Below are 14,435 nucleotides of genomic sequence, written 5' to 3'. Positions count from 1 at the left end.
GCCCCCCAGCCCCGCCCACGCCCCAACTCCACCCCTTCCCCAAAGTCCCCGCCCCAACTCCGCCCCCTCCCCTGCTTCCCGCGAACATTTGATTCGCGGGAAGCCTGAAGCAGGCAGCAGGTAAGCTGGGGGGCGTGGGGGAAGGAGGCGCGGCCCAGTCTGGCCCCCCCAACCGAGTGGCTCCCTCCGGCGGCCGGCCCCGGCCCCAGCGTCTCCAGCCTGGCTCGGCTCGGGCCCTGGGGTGCCGGCCCCGGGCCAGCCCCCGGCCGAGCACCCCCAGGCCAGCACCGCCGGCCCCCGGCCCAGCACCCCCGGCCCTGGCCCGGGCCCCGGCCCAGCACCCCCGGCCCTGGCCCCCGGCCCAGCACTGCCGGCCCCGGCCCGGCCCCGGCCCAGCCCCGACCCCTGGCCCCCGGCCCAGCACTGCCGGCCCCGGCCCGGCCCCGGCCCCCGGCCCAGCACCGCCGGCCACCGGCCCGGCCCCAGCCCCCGGCCCAGCACCCCCGGCCCCGGCCCCCGGCCCAGCACCCCCGGCCCTGGCCCCTCCCTATTTTCCTGGACATGTTCGGCTTTTTGGGATTTCCCCCCGGACGGGGATTTGAGGCCCAAAAAGCCGGACATGTCCGGGAAAATCCGGACGTATGGTAACCCTATGTTAATTTTTATTAGTATATTAATTAGCATGAATCACAGGGTGCTATGCAGATCTGGTTGCTTGTTTGCTTTTGTGATTAGGCACTTGCAATGATAACAACGCAGTATCAAAAGATTTTTAAAAAATCCATAAACAATTATTTACTTAATCTTAGCAATAAGCCACAGATCTTTATATTTGCTCTTTCAACAACAAAATAGTAAAGTTTGAGAATAGAAATTGAATGTAAATAACTAAACACAGAAAGCTGATTAAACATAAGTTTAAAATCTCAGGTTATTATATAATCAAAATCAGGAATGCTTTATGAATCATGCTTCTGCATTTTGTAGATCAAGTTATGCTTGATAGTGGTATGTAAAGAGAAAGCGAGATAAATGACAATAGAGAAGAAACAGTGAGTATTTTATATAGGCTGAAACAAATTGTGTTGCAGTTTGCATACGGTCATATTTATGAAGTGAAAAGAACCTTGCTCATTAGTATGTGGACACTTAAAACCTGATCCTGGAAAGACTTAGGGTTTGTCTTCACTACCGGGATAAATTGACCTAAGCTACGTGAATAATCTAGCTGGAGTCAACGTATCTTAGGTCGACTTACCCCAGTGTCTTCACTGTGCTGTGTCGATGGGAGATGCTCTCCGGTCAACTTACCTTACTCTTCTCAGAGAGGTGGAGTACTGGGGTCGAGTGGAAGGCGCTCTGCTGTTGATTTAGCAGGTCTTCACTAGACCCGCTAAATCGACACCTGTTGCATCGATTGCTGCAGCATGGATCTCCCCCATAGTGAAGACAAGCCTGTACACACATACTTAATGCACTCTACTTTGAAGTCAGTATGAGCTGTAGGCTTTCACTAGGGATTGTGCAAACGGTCTTTACATGGTTTGATCCTACACTTATTGAAGTCGATACCAAAGTTCCCATTAATTGTCCTGCTCGACTCAGCATTGGTGAAGCCTCAGCTGGAGTACTGTATCCAGTTCTGAGCATCACACTTTAGGAAAGGTGTGGACAAACGGGAGAGGGTCTAAAGGAAAGCAAAATAAAAAAAGACAAAAAGTTTAGAAAACCTGACCTATAAGGAAAGGTTAAAAATACTGTGCACATTCAGTTTTGAGCAAAGAAGACCAAAGGGGGACCTGATGAAAGTCCTCAAATATATTAAGGCCTGTTAATTTGCTAGGACGGTGATCAGTTGTTCTACTTGCCCACTGAAGGTAGGACAAAAAGTAATGGGCTTAATCTGCAGCAAGGGAGATTTAGGAAAGTCTTTCTAACCATGAGGGTAGTTAAGCTCTGGAATGGGCTTCCAAAGGAAGCTGTTGAATCCCCATCATTGGAGGTTTTTAGGAACAGGTTGGACAAACACCTGTTAAGGACAGTCTAGGTATACTTGGTCCTGCCTCAGCACAGGGGACTGGACTTGATGACTTGTCAAGGTCTCTTCCAGTCTTACATTTCTATAATTCTGTAATTAATTAGGCTGGATCACAGTGTATAAATTTAAGCACATGCATAAGTCTTTGCAGGATCAGGGCCTTAAAGCATTCTGTAGAGGTGGCTGAAAAATGTGTGTGCATATCGGGATGGAGGGAACGGGAGTTTTCCATAAGGATAAATACAGGATGCCTTCTTTTAAGAAGGTAAGTCCACAGAACAGGAGGGCTCGTGTGAGGTACAGAAGTTGAAACAGAAGAGAGAAAAGAAGAGCAAGGCCAATATTTAGCAGTGAGAGGGGAAAAAATGCAAACCACTTCTTTTTTAAAAATCAAAAGCCTTTTTATGGCTTGTCTTGTGAAAATGAAAACAGAAGCCAAATCTGTGGGATGTGAATGTTGGAAAAAGATCACTGCAAAATCAAAAGCAACTTTTAAAGAAATTGCTGGGGTTGAGTGGAGGAAACTGAAATACAGTAGAACGTCAGAGTTACGAACACCTTGAGAATGGAGGTTGTTTGTAACTCTGAAATGTTCGTAACTCTGAACAAAATGTGATGGTTGTTCTTTCAAAAGTTTACAGCTGAACATTGACTTAATACAGCTTTGAAACGTTACCATGCAGAAGAAAAAGGCTGCTTTCCCTTAATTTTTTAAGTAGTTTACAGTTAACACAGTACTATACTGTATTTGGGGTTTTATTTTTATCTCTGCTGCTGCCTGATTGTGTACTTCTGGTTCCAAATGAGGTGTGTGGTTGACTGGTCCGTTCGTAACTCTGTGGTTCGTAACTCTGAGGTTTTACTGTATATACTTTATAAACAGTAAACACAATTCCCCAAGCAGTTTAGTGGCTTGCAAGCTGGTTGGACATATTGGACAGGAGCAGGGCCGGCTCTAGGATTTTTGCCGCCCAAGGCAAAAACAATTTTGGCCGCCCCCCCCGTTTTTTAATTACCCCACCCCCGGCCCCGCCTCAACTCCGCCCCTTCCCCAAATCCCCAGCCCTGCCTCCTCCCCCCAGGCTCTCAAGCCTGGGAGGGAGAGCAGCGGCGCGCGAAAGGGCTGTTTTGCGCGCCGCGGCCGCTCGGGATCTCCCCCTCCCTCCCAGGTTTGAGAGCCTGGGAGGGAGGGGGAGACTCCGAGTGGCCGCGGCACGGGCGCCGCTTCTCCCCCTCCCTCCCAGGCTCTCAAGTCTGGGAGGGAGGGAGGGAGGGGGAGCAGCGGCGCGCGAGCGGCAGCGGAGGTGAGCTAGGGCGGCCAGGGCACATTTTTAGGGGCGGCATTCTGGAGCCGGCCATGCCGCCCCTAAAAATGTGCTGCCCCAAGCACCAGCTTGTTTAGCTGGTGCCTAGAGCCGGCCCTGGACAGGAGTCATGACTTCTCAAATGTATATGACTTTCGCCACCTCTCTCCTCCCATGTGCCCCACAAAGTCCCAAACCATACGGGAGAAAAATGGGTGGTGTTAAGAGGTGATGCAAAGATTTGTACATGGGGAACCCTTTGCAGTACACAACAAGTTTTATTGGTCCTGTAAGACCCAAGCACTTTGCTACATGTTCTTCAGCATGTGGCATGTTACCTATTAACTGATTTATGGCGGGGTAGTCTGCCTTCTTATGAGCAGTGGTGCCTAGGGGTCAGCACAACCCTGTCATGTGGCGTGGCCCTTTACAATGCTGGGAGGTGTGATATATACAAGGACCTAGGACATATTGGTAGAGAGGAAGTGGTCCTGAGTGTGTGTGGAAATCCCACTATTGTTTCTTTAAGGGCCCGGGACCAGGAGCCTTGCAGAGTGAGCAGAGCAAGGCTCCCCTCTCTCCCAGCCAGATGGGATGAGCTACAGGAAGGGGCCCATCAGATATGCTGCCTCCTTTTTTAAAGGCTTATAACTTGGCCAAATTTGAGTGGATTTTCATGGGCACCAAAAAGCACATCTCTCACAGAAAGGTCATCGTTCTGCTAAATTTCAAAGTGCTAAAGCTTCTTAAAGGAAAGGTCACCAGAATTTTTAAACATTGAGAAAAACATGTATTTTCCCCATTCTTGGTCTTGGAAACAACTGGAACGTTTTGGCTGAATCTTTTAAAAAAACATTACCATAGGCAGACATCTCGTGTGGAAAATTTCAGCCCAAAGGGTTAAAGCTGGGAAAAGTTACACACAACTTAAAACAGGGTTTTACAATGGGAAGTGTCTGGCAACCTCACTACTAGGCAGTACTACTGGCCCTGCCTATAATATGCCTGGTTTAAATAGAGTTAAGAGCATCCACACTGTGTTTTTTGCCCTAATTTGACTAAATCCGTTTTTAAGCGCAGTGCAACATTGAAAATAGACAAGGCCTCAGTCAGCAAGAATGGGGCTCCCTCCCCAACCTCACTTTCTTGGGGGCTCTGAGTCCTATGATCTCTGGGGCCCTCTCACTTACCCTTCCTCTGCCACATATATAGGAGGCTCGGGAGGGGTTACTGCTAACCTCAGTCATCTGTATCCATGGGATCTAGGGGTTGCCAATTTTGGTTGCACATAGTCCTGGAGGTTTCATCACATGGCATAATCTTTAATTAAAGATTAATCTTTAATTCCAGGAGACTCCCAGACAATCCTGGAGGGTTGGCAACCCTCATGGGATCACTGTGGAGGCAGTGGAAAGGACCTAGAGAGACCTTGTCAGCGGCCTGGGGCAGCTCATGAATCCATCTTATTGAGTTGCCAGGTTAAGTCATGCTGCGGCCGAGCTCCCCTCCAGGGCAGTAAGAGCCTCACATCTTTAAGGATTTGGCCCAGTGGGCATTAAAGGAATTCTGAACCACCCCAGAGATGCTGAACACCTAACAGGGGTGAGTCCTAAAGAAGGGTCTGGCCCCACGTTTGACCTTTGAGAGAGCTCAGTTGCAGCTTTACTGGGTGGCTGCAGTGTGTGCAGAGCTGATTGCTGTCAGTGCAGCTGAAATCCGTTCCCTGGCTAGCACTGGCAGTGTGTGTACGTATTGTATATCAGTGCTGTATTTGATCCCAATGCTGTGTGTAATCTCTCCATGGTGACTGCATAGCATTCCTGGCTATTTAAGGAGTGGGGGGGAAGGGAGTTTGGGTTTTCTGCCAGAATTCCCACTCAGGTAATTACATTTCTGCCTGCAGACTTTCCCTGTAGCTTCAACTGGAGAAATCATTTTTCCTCACTCCCACTCCCAAAAGCTCCTGGCATGGAATTGCTGCTGTGTATCTAAAACCTAGCAGTAGTCACACTGCTGTGGCGGATGAAGTGGTCCTTGCCTGTACGTTATTTATTATAGACTTGTCCCTAGCGAGGAGTGCTGTATCAAATCAACACACTCCACCACTCTCATCCTCCAGTGTCTGACTGTAGCATAACAAGTTGGTCCTGCCAGTTACCCTGCTAGATGTTATTCAAGCAGCCAGTTGGAAGCTGGTGAAGAGATGATCGAGAGCCAAGACAAAACCATAAGGGGAAAGAGGGATTTCCCATTGTACAGATATTAAGTAAAAGTGTTTATATGTCTTTGAAACCGACCAACTAGGTTTTTTTTCTTCTCTGCATAAGCAATATTGGTGAGAGGTAGTAATAGGTGATTAATTGGATACCAACTTCTTCCACCTTGCTTTAGCTCACCACAGTGTTGTAAACACTATATATCTGAGACATCTGTGTCTTAATACTAAAAACCAGCAGAGGGCAACGATATCTCAGTGATAACAATAGCAAGTACATGACAGCAATTATGCTAATATTAACTGCACTTATGTTAATATAATGGTAGTATCATACTGTAGTATTTTCTAGCATAGTATCAATATAGAAATAATATTAAAGAGACAGTGTCAGGTAGCTTTGGTCCCAAATTTAGATTTAGTAAATAAATTTGTAAAAAGTAGTAATTTTCTGCAGTTAGTGTCCATTTCAGCAAAGCATGTGCTTATGTTCCTCTTTATTCAGCAAAACACTTAAGCACTTGCTTAACTCCCTTCGAAGTCAAGTTAAGCATGTGCTTTGCTGAATCATAGATTTACAGATTCCAAGGCCAGAAGGGAGCATTGTGATCATCTAATCTGACCCACATAACACAGGCCCTAGGCTTTTCCTGAATTAATTCCTGTTTGGACTAAAGCATATCAGAGCCTTACATAGAAATGTAAATCCAAGGATAGCTGGCAGTTTCCTGACATTAATGAGATAAGACTCTCAGCACCCAGGAGGTAGATAGTAAGCAGAGCCAAGCACATTTGCAGCAAATTATTTACTCATGGATTTAGCCTCTCTCTGTCTACTTAACAAATGGTCACGTGCAGATTGTGATGTTCCCAAATGCACTTGTTCAGGTTAACTAAATGAATGTTGTGGTCTGTGGAGGGGAGGGTTTAAATACTCTGTGGATTGGTCTTGAATAGTTTGCTGGGAGCTACTGATCCTCAAAACTCAAGATGTTTTAGTTAACTGTAATTGGTCACATAAGTCATGTGCTATTGTTTCTGTTTCCCTGATTGGTTGAGCATAACACTTATAATCAGTAGGGATGCATGAAGGAGCCACTGGGGCTTTGAGTCCATCATAGAGACATAGCGGTATAGGGAGAGGCAGCACATAAGCAGGATTTGAGAATCTTAGAAATGTTCAGTGTTTCCCTTCTGGGCCACAGTGACCTTGCCCAAGGCATCAAAAACAAGTTATTATTTTTAGAAAAAGCAGGCTACTGTACTATTTATTGGTCGGGGCCGAGTTTAAAAGTAATTTTTTCTCATTCTAGTCACATGAAGTAACAGTGTGTATGTGGTGCTAGTTTAAAGAGTGAGCTTGGATCCCTGTCCATCTCATTTAATTGCCATGTAGCAGGACTCTGAGGAGGGGCTGTTGGGAGCTAAGTGTAAGTTAGGGCAGCCATCAGGTTGCTCTAAATTATTCTGAGGGCCAGATTGGTCCCTGCCTGGCCATAGGATTGAGTTATGATAAATGTGGCATAAAGCTACCTTTGCCTCTGCCTCCACTGCTGTGCTGAGAACAGCTTGGCCATACTAAAGTATGGGCCACAATATCCAGGCCCTGTTTGTATCCAGCTAAAAGAAGCCCCAAAAGTTACTAAATGATGCTTATCTGAAGCTTGCCCCTCCAACCCTGTCTGCCTCCAGTTCAATTTCTTTCTCCCAGTTCAAACTGACCCTTGACCCTCTCCCTAGTGATGCTGCCTGACTCCCAGGCTCTCTCAATTCCCAACCCAGATGCTTCTTTTATCTCCCCAATCACAACAGGACCTTTCACCTTTGTTGAAATTCCCCAAGCTAGCTCTCAGTGTGTCTGTCAGTCTCTACTGGGCTTGAGCTGCCAACAGTCTTCAAATTGTGGATGCTCTGGGTCTCCACAGGAACACTCTGCTTCTGACCCTGCAGCGTCCCCACAGACCACGAGATATGAAGGCAGCATCTGGCTTAGCGGAGACATTCACCAGGGATTTTTTTGGAATATCAACATAGGCAAAGCTGGCGAGGGGCAAAACATCCTTGCATCAGATATGTGGAGGGTTTAAAAGGCCTCCGTTCAGTTTGTTGTTAGGGTCAGTATTTTTCCTCCCCAAAATGAGAGGATTACATCATTCTAATAGCGATACAGGTAGCCAGGTTTCCTGGAAGGTTGCGCTTATTTGATTCTGGCAGTGCGGAAACATGCAGAGTGAGTGTTCCAGCACCAATGCTGAAGTGCCCAAAGATGAAGTGGAAGCTGCAGCAGGATCTGCTTACTAGTTCTTGGCCCAAATGAAACACCCCTATGATGTGGGGAGTGCAGGGGATATCAGAATCTGAAACCAGACCTGCATCTCATGGCTGGCCATATCCTTGTAATGGGGCATACCAAAGCCCCACATTTGAACAGATAGGGTGTTCGATATCGGGATCCAAATTTTGCAATTATGTTACATTTCTCCTCCTTTGGGGCCAGATGGAGCCCAGCTGTTCTGTAGGTGAGTGGGGTGGGGAGGAGAGAGGATACAAGGAACCACACCTTGTACCCCTGCCCAGCACTGGGGTACAGCTGCAGCCTCCCCATGTGCCCTTAGGGTGAATGACGCCTCAAAGGGGGCGAACCATGGCCATGGCCCCAGTCTCTCCTTCACAGGCATATGGTGAGAGTATGATGCACCCAGGGCCATCCTTAGGCATACGCAGCATACAAGGCTGCATAGGGCACCTGAAAATTTGGGGCACCCCTGGGTCTTAGTGTCCTCCCTCCTGCCTCTTCCTATCCCTGTTCTGACTCTTCCTGTAGGCTCCCACCACAGCTGGCTGCTGCAGCCTGGTGAGTCTTCCTCCAGAGGTTTCAGAGCAGTAGCCGTGTTAGTCTGTATCAGCAAAAAGAATGAGGAGTACTTGTTGCACCTTAGAGACTAACAAATTTATTTGGGCATAATCTTTCGTGGGCTAAAGTGGGTTTTAGCCCATGAAAGCTTATGCCCAAATAAATTTGTTAGTCTCTAAGGTGCCACAAGTACTCCTCATTCTTTTTCCTCCAGAGGGGATCTAGTACTTAAAAGTGAAAAAGCTTCCAGCCTGCCAGACCTATTAGCACAACACTGAAACTGTTAAAGAGCCATTCAAGTGGTAATGAAGCCATTTAACAGGCATTTGCCAACCCCCAGGTATATAGTGTCAGTTTCTGAATTTACTGACAAAAACAGTTGTGCATTGCTGTAATATTTACTCAGAACATGTTAGTCTACAGGCCCTTAGTTTAAAATTTGTTTTAAAAATAATATTCATTAGTGTGTTGCTCAAGATGATAAAATCAAATCTCTAAAAAAAATCCTTGCATAGATTTTTAGATGCACAATCTGAGTATTCATCTTTAGCCTTAAATGCTTGGATCTTCAGACATATCGTTTTTTAAATAAATCCTTCAAAAGGCCACCCTTATGTAAAATACACATGCGAGCCCGGGCTGCCGCGGGCATAGGGGCACCAGTTTCATAATACTGCATAGGTCCCCATAAATCCTACGGATGGCCCTGGTTGCACCCCATGAGTGGCCATGGCAGTAGGCTTGCTCCCCATTGAGCAGTGCAGCTCCACACTACCCCTGAAATGGGGCAAGGCCGAACTGGCAGGATAGAGCCCTATCCTTGCTGCATCAGCTGGGTCAGAAATGTCATAGAAGTATGGATCTTCCTTCATTCTGGATCATCATAGAGTCATTCTTTTTTAACCTGGTGCCATCTGTTTGTTTCTGTCTATCTTTTGTGCTTGATGGAGGGAACCAAGAGTTATCTGAGATAGAGGTCTCATTGTGCTAGGTACTGTACAAATACACAGTAACAGACTGTCTCTGCCCCAAAGAGCTTACACTCCAGAGAGACAAGACAGGTATAACATGGGAGAAAGGAAGTGTCATTCTCAATTTTATAGATGGGGAACTGAGGTAAAGAGTGTAAGTGACTTGCCCAAGGTCACACAGGGAAGCTGTGATAGAGCTGGGAACTGAACTCAGATCTACAATGGCATATAGCTGATCTGCAACTGCTAGCAGCAAATATCTAGATGAGGAGGGGTCTGAGTTACAACAGAGAATTCTTTCCCAGGTGTCTGGCTGGTGGGTCTTGCCCACATGCTCAGGGTCTAACTGATCACCATATTTGGGGTTAGGAAGAAATTTTCTCCCAGGCCAGATTGGCAGAGATGCCGTGCATTTTTCACCTTCCTCTGCAGCATGGGGTCACTTGCAGGTTTAAACTAGTGTAAATGGTGGATTCTCTGTAACTTGAAGTCTATAAATCATGATTTGAGGACTTCAGTAACTTAGTCAGAGGTTAGGGGTCTATTACAAGAGTGGATGGGCAAAGTTCTGTGACCTGCAATGTGCAGGAGATCAGACTAGATAATCATGATGGTCCCTTCTGGCCTTAGAGTCTATTAGGCTAGGTCTACACTACGGGTGGTTCGACCTAAGATACGCAACTTCAGCTATGTGAATAGTGTAGCTGAAGTTGCGTATTTTAGGTCGACTTACCTGGCTGTGAGGACGGCGGCGAGTTGACCGCTGCCGTGCCGCCGTCGACTCCGCTTCTGCCTCTTGCCGCGGTGGATTTCCGGAGTTGACGGCAGAGCCATCGGGATCGATTTTATCGCGTCTTCACTAAACGCGATAAGTCGATCCCCAATAGATCGATTGCTACCCACCAATCCGGCGTTTGGTGAAATGCACCAATCTTGCATTTCAGTGCAGTGACAACCAGGAAACCATCCTGCCTCACCTTGCATATACTAGAAGAAGCATGGACTGGCAGCTTTCTAAGGGCTTGTTTACACTGGGAAATGTATCAGCATTACTATACCGGTGTAATTATACTGCTACAGTTATACCAGTAGAACTCCCATGTGGACATATTCTGGAAGAGAAGTGTCCGCATGGGGAGTTATACTTGTATAACTATAGTGGTGCAGTAATGCTGGTAGGTTTCCTCCTGTAGATAAGCCCTAAGAAGGACAAAGTATTGTCTTTATTGTTCTATACAAGCTACTGTTCCTAGTTGGGATAGGAGCTTTCCTGAGAATGTTTAAGTGTGTTAAGGACTGAACTGAAAATCTCTCAGGAAAGAAGGGACACAACCAAATGCAGCTGGAGAGGGGCCAAAGCTGGGTCTATGTATCTGAACCTCTTTCCCAGAACTTTGTGATCCAGAGCCAACTCACCTTGTCTTTGGTTTTATGGGACAAAAAGGCCCTAAGGCTTGGCAGAGCAACAGCCACCTTGCTTTAACCTACAGGTGACTTTCCCATGGTTTTCAAGTGTTGAGAGCCATGGCTTTGGCTTGACCCATTATAGAGGTGAAGGTAGAATCCAGATGGAAACTTTGCCAAAGTTTGTGGGTGTTTGAATCTAGCATTCTGCTTTGGGCCCATCTCCAAATACAGCTGCTATATACTGGATTTAAGATGTTACTGAAGATGAAAAATTGAGCACGTAATATAGCTGCTTTCTAGGGACTTGTGTTAAGTTAGATGGAATAAAGGGGCCCAAAAAGTCAAAGGTGTAAACATAACCCAATCACTGTCCAGCATTGAACAAGGTTGGAGGTGTGGTATACAGAGACCTCAAGCTGCTTAGTATCATGGCAAACACATCATTAAACATCCTTTTAACCTTTTATTAAAGATACAGAAAAGAAGGAAAAACAGTTAAAGCCTTTGAAATGTGAAGTATTATGTAAGGCTTTCATTTTATCAACATCCCTTGTTCCCTTTTCCTTTAGCTAGAGAGAGCTTTTAGAAAGAAAGAAAGAAAAACCTCGTTTGACAGTTGTTTAGCTGGTAATAATTGTCCTTTTGGGGAAAAGAGAAGAAATTAATAGAGTTGGGCTGGAGCTGTCATTGTTAAAGTCTGATCCCATTTCCTAGAAGACAAAACAAAACTCTCACACAGAAGGGGGAGAGAAAAGAATAGCAAAGATAGAAAATGCAGCTTCTGTCTCTGGCGGTGATTTTCACTTGCAACCTTACTGTTGGAGAAAAACAGGCACAGTACATGGTCTGATTAGCCATTCCGAGACCTGGCAAACTCATACCAGCATCTTGCTGTTTAGGTCACTGCTTGTATTTGCTTCTCTCTAGTCTCAGGCTTACAGCAGTGTTGCAAAATATATAGTCTTGGCTGGCTAAGCCAGACTCTTATTAGACATAAAGAAAAAGGAGAGGGATGGGAAAGAAAAAAGGAACACTGTGTGTGTATGTGCGCAAGAGGGAGAGACAAAGTCTCACATCCCAAGCGGTATTGAGGATTTAGCTGGAGCCACTGGAGGTGGTGATGCTATCTGGCTCCCTCTCTCTGGCCTCATTTGGTCAGGACATCTTTCAGGATCAGCATGAAGAAGGTCCGGGGGGGGGGGGGTGCCCCAGGAGGTGGTGGGAGTGGCAGACATGCTGGTGAAGCTCAATCTAGTAGAGAATTTTTCTCCCCCAAATCTCTGTCTTTAAGGACCCCAAAAACGATTGATGGGGGGAATAGCCCCTCTCTTCGTTATTTTGTCCACCAATAGTCCTAATTTCTGACACACCAATTTTGGTTCATTTATTTTTGCTCTCACACTGTTCTTGTTTACCGGGAATGATCTTAGCACCATCCTTGAATTATATCGGGTCGGGCTTTTTGTTAGCACTAATTTAGATTTTTTTTGTTTCCATTTGTGCCTTTTCCCATCAACATTTGTTGGGAGAGGTGATTGTGACATATTATGAACTTACACTCACTTTTTACAGTTGAGCTCACAATTAGGGTAAATATATAGGGCCAAATATCACAACAGACTGTCTGGTCGGAGTCTGAATTTAGTTGCTTTCCCTCATGTATTAAACTCAGTACAGTCATTTATTTTTTTTTAAAACAGTTGCTGAAATGAAGTCTTTGCAGTTAAATAGAGTTCTGCTGTTGTTCACAAAAGAGATTTTTTAAAGGGCCTGGAATACAAAACCCTTCAAGTATAATTTTCCTAAATATATACAGTCATAGGCGTGCGCACGGGGTGTGCCGGGTGTGCCTGGGCACACCCTAATGCCCTCTCAGAAGCGGCCGGCAGGGCACCATGTCCCTGGAGCTGGGGGGGGTTTGCGGCCAATGGGAGCTTCGGGGGAGGTACCTGGAGGCGTGGCAAGGGTAGCGTGCAGAGCCCTATGTCGCCCCCCCCCTCCCCTGGGGCTGCGCAGGGACGTGGTGAGCGACGCAGCGTGGGGCCAGGGCAGGCAGGCAGGCAGGGAGCGCGCCTCTGCGGGTAAGCGGCGCCGGGGGAGCCCGAACCGCTCCTGCATCCCGCCCCCCCCCCCCCCCGCACCCTGTTGAACCGGGCTCTCCTTCCCCAGGGCTGGGCCCGGCTGCTTTAACAGCCCCATGTGCTCGCTGGCAGCCTCCCACCCGGCAGCACCAACACAGCCGTTTAAGGTGGCCTGTGGGGCTCGCGGGGGCGCTGCCGCAGCCCCCCTGCCCCCAAGGCAGCTGCCCCCCTCCAGCGCCCGGGGCCCCAAACCCACCTGCGCTCCCAGGGGGGGTCAGGCCACCCCCAAGCCCAGCCCACCTTAAGTGGGGCCCGGGAGCCAGCGGGCCCGGAGCAGGGGGCAAGCCTAGCCCACAGGCCTCCCCGGAGCCCGGCTGCGAGCTCAGCTCCCCGGCGCTGTTCGGGGGCTACGGCCCGGCTCCCTCGGCCTTGAGTCCAGCTCTGGGAGCAGCCCGGCCCCGCTGCGATCCACCCCGGCTGCCTCTGCCCGGCCTGGCACCAAGTGCCCATCCCAGCCCCCTCGGCCCGGCCCCCGAGCCTGCCCGCCGGGACGGGGGAGCCCAGATCCCCAGCCCGGGGCCCGCCTGCAAACAGCCTACCCTCCTGCACCCCAACTCCTTGCCCCCTGCCCCCCTAACTCCCTGCCCTGAGCCCCCTCCTGCCCCCTGCCACCCCAACCCCCTGCCCTGAGCACCCCTCCTGCCCCCAACCCCCTGCCCTGAGCCCCCTGCCTGCACCCCTCCTGCCCCCCAACTCCCTGCCCTGAGCCCCCTGCCTGCCCCCCAGCCCCCTGCCCTGAGCCCCCTGCCTGCACCTTGCCCCCCAACCCCCTGCCCTGAGCCCCCTGCTGCACCCTGCACCCCAACCCCCTTCCCTGAGCCCCCTCATACACCCCGCACCCCTCCTTTGTCCCAATCCCTTGCCCTGAGCCCCTTTCCGCACACCGCACCCCCTACCACACCACACACTCCCTCCCACACCCCAACCTTTATGATGTTCGCCTTAAAAAAAAAAAAATTCCCTGGGTGCACACCCTAATGAAATGTGCTGCACACACCTATGTGTACAGTCAAAATAAAAAAAACCTGGACCTTCATATACTCTTTGCTGCAGGTAGAAGCAGTAGCATGTTAATTGTTTTCTGTAATTGCTATTTATTTATTTGCTAGTGGATTAGGGGAAGAGCCATGCAAATGACACAGAGCAGTTACTGTGCCTCTCCTGACTTTCTTCCTATCTTGGGAATCATTTTTTCAGTGCCTTATGTGGTAGGCCCTCCTCCTCTCCTCTCCCTCTTTCAGTGGGTGTCCCTCTGGGGTGTATCCTCTTCTCCCTATCTCTGGGTCATCTCATTCACAGACATGGCTCAGAATCAGGCACAGCATATTATTTTTGTTACTCCTTCTTTCCCACCCCCTGAACCTTTTGTTTCATCCACCTTTATGTCTTGTTTTTTATATTGTAAGCTTTTTGGGACAGGGAGTGTAATCTTCTCTTTGTACGGTGACTAGCTCAAGGTAGGGTTGCCAACTTTCTAGTCACACAAAACCAAACACCCTAGCCCC

The sequence above is a fragment of the Emys orbicularis genome, chromosome 2 (assembly GCF_028017835.1).
Source record: "Emys orbicularis isolate rEmyOrb1 chromosome 2, rEmyOrb1.hap1, whole genome shotgun sequence".
Lineage (NCBI taxonomy): Eukaryota > Metazoa > Chordata > Testudines > Emydidae > Emys > Emys orbicularis.
Note: the sequence above shows the minus strand (reverse complement) of the source record.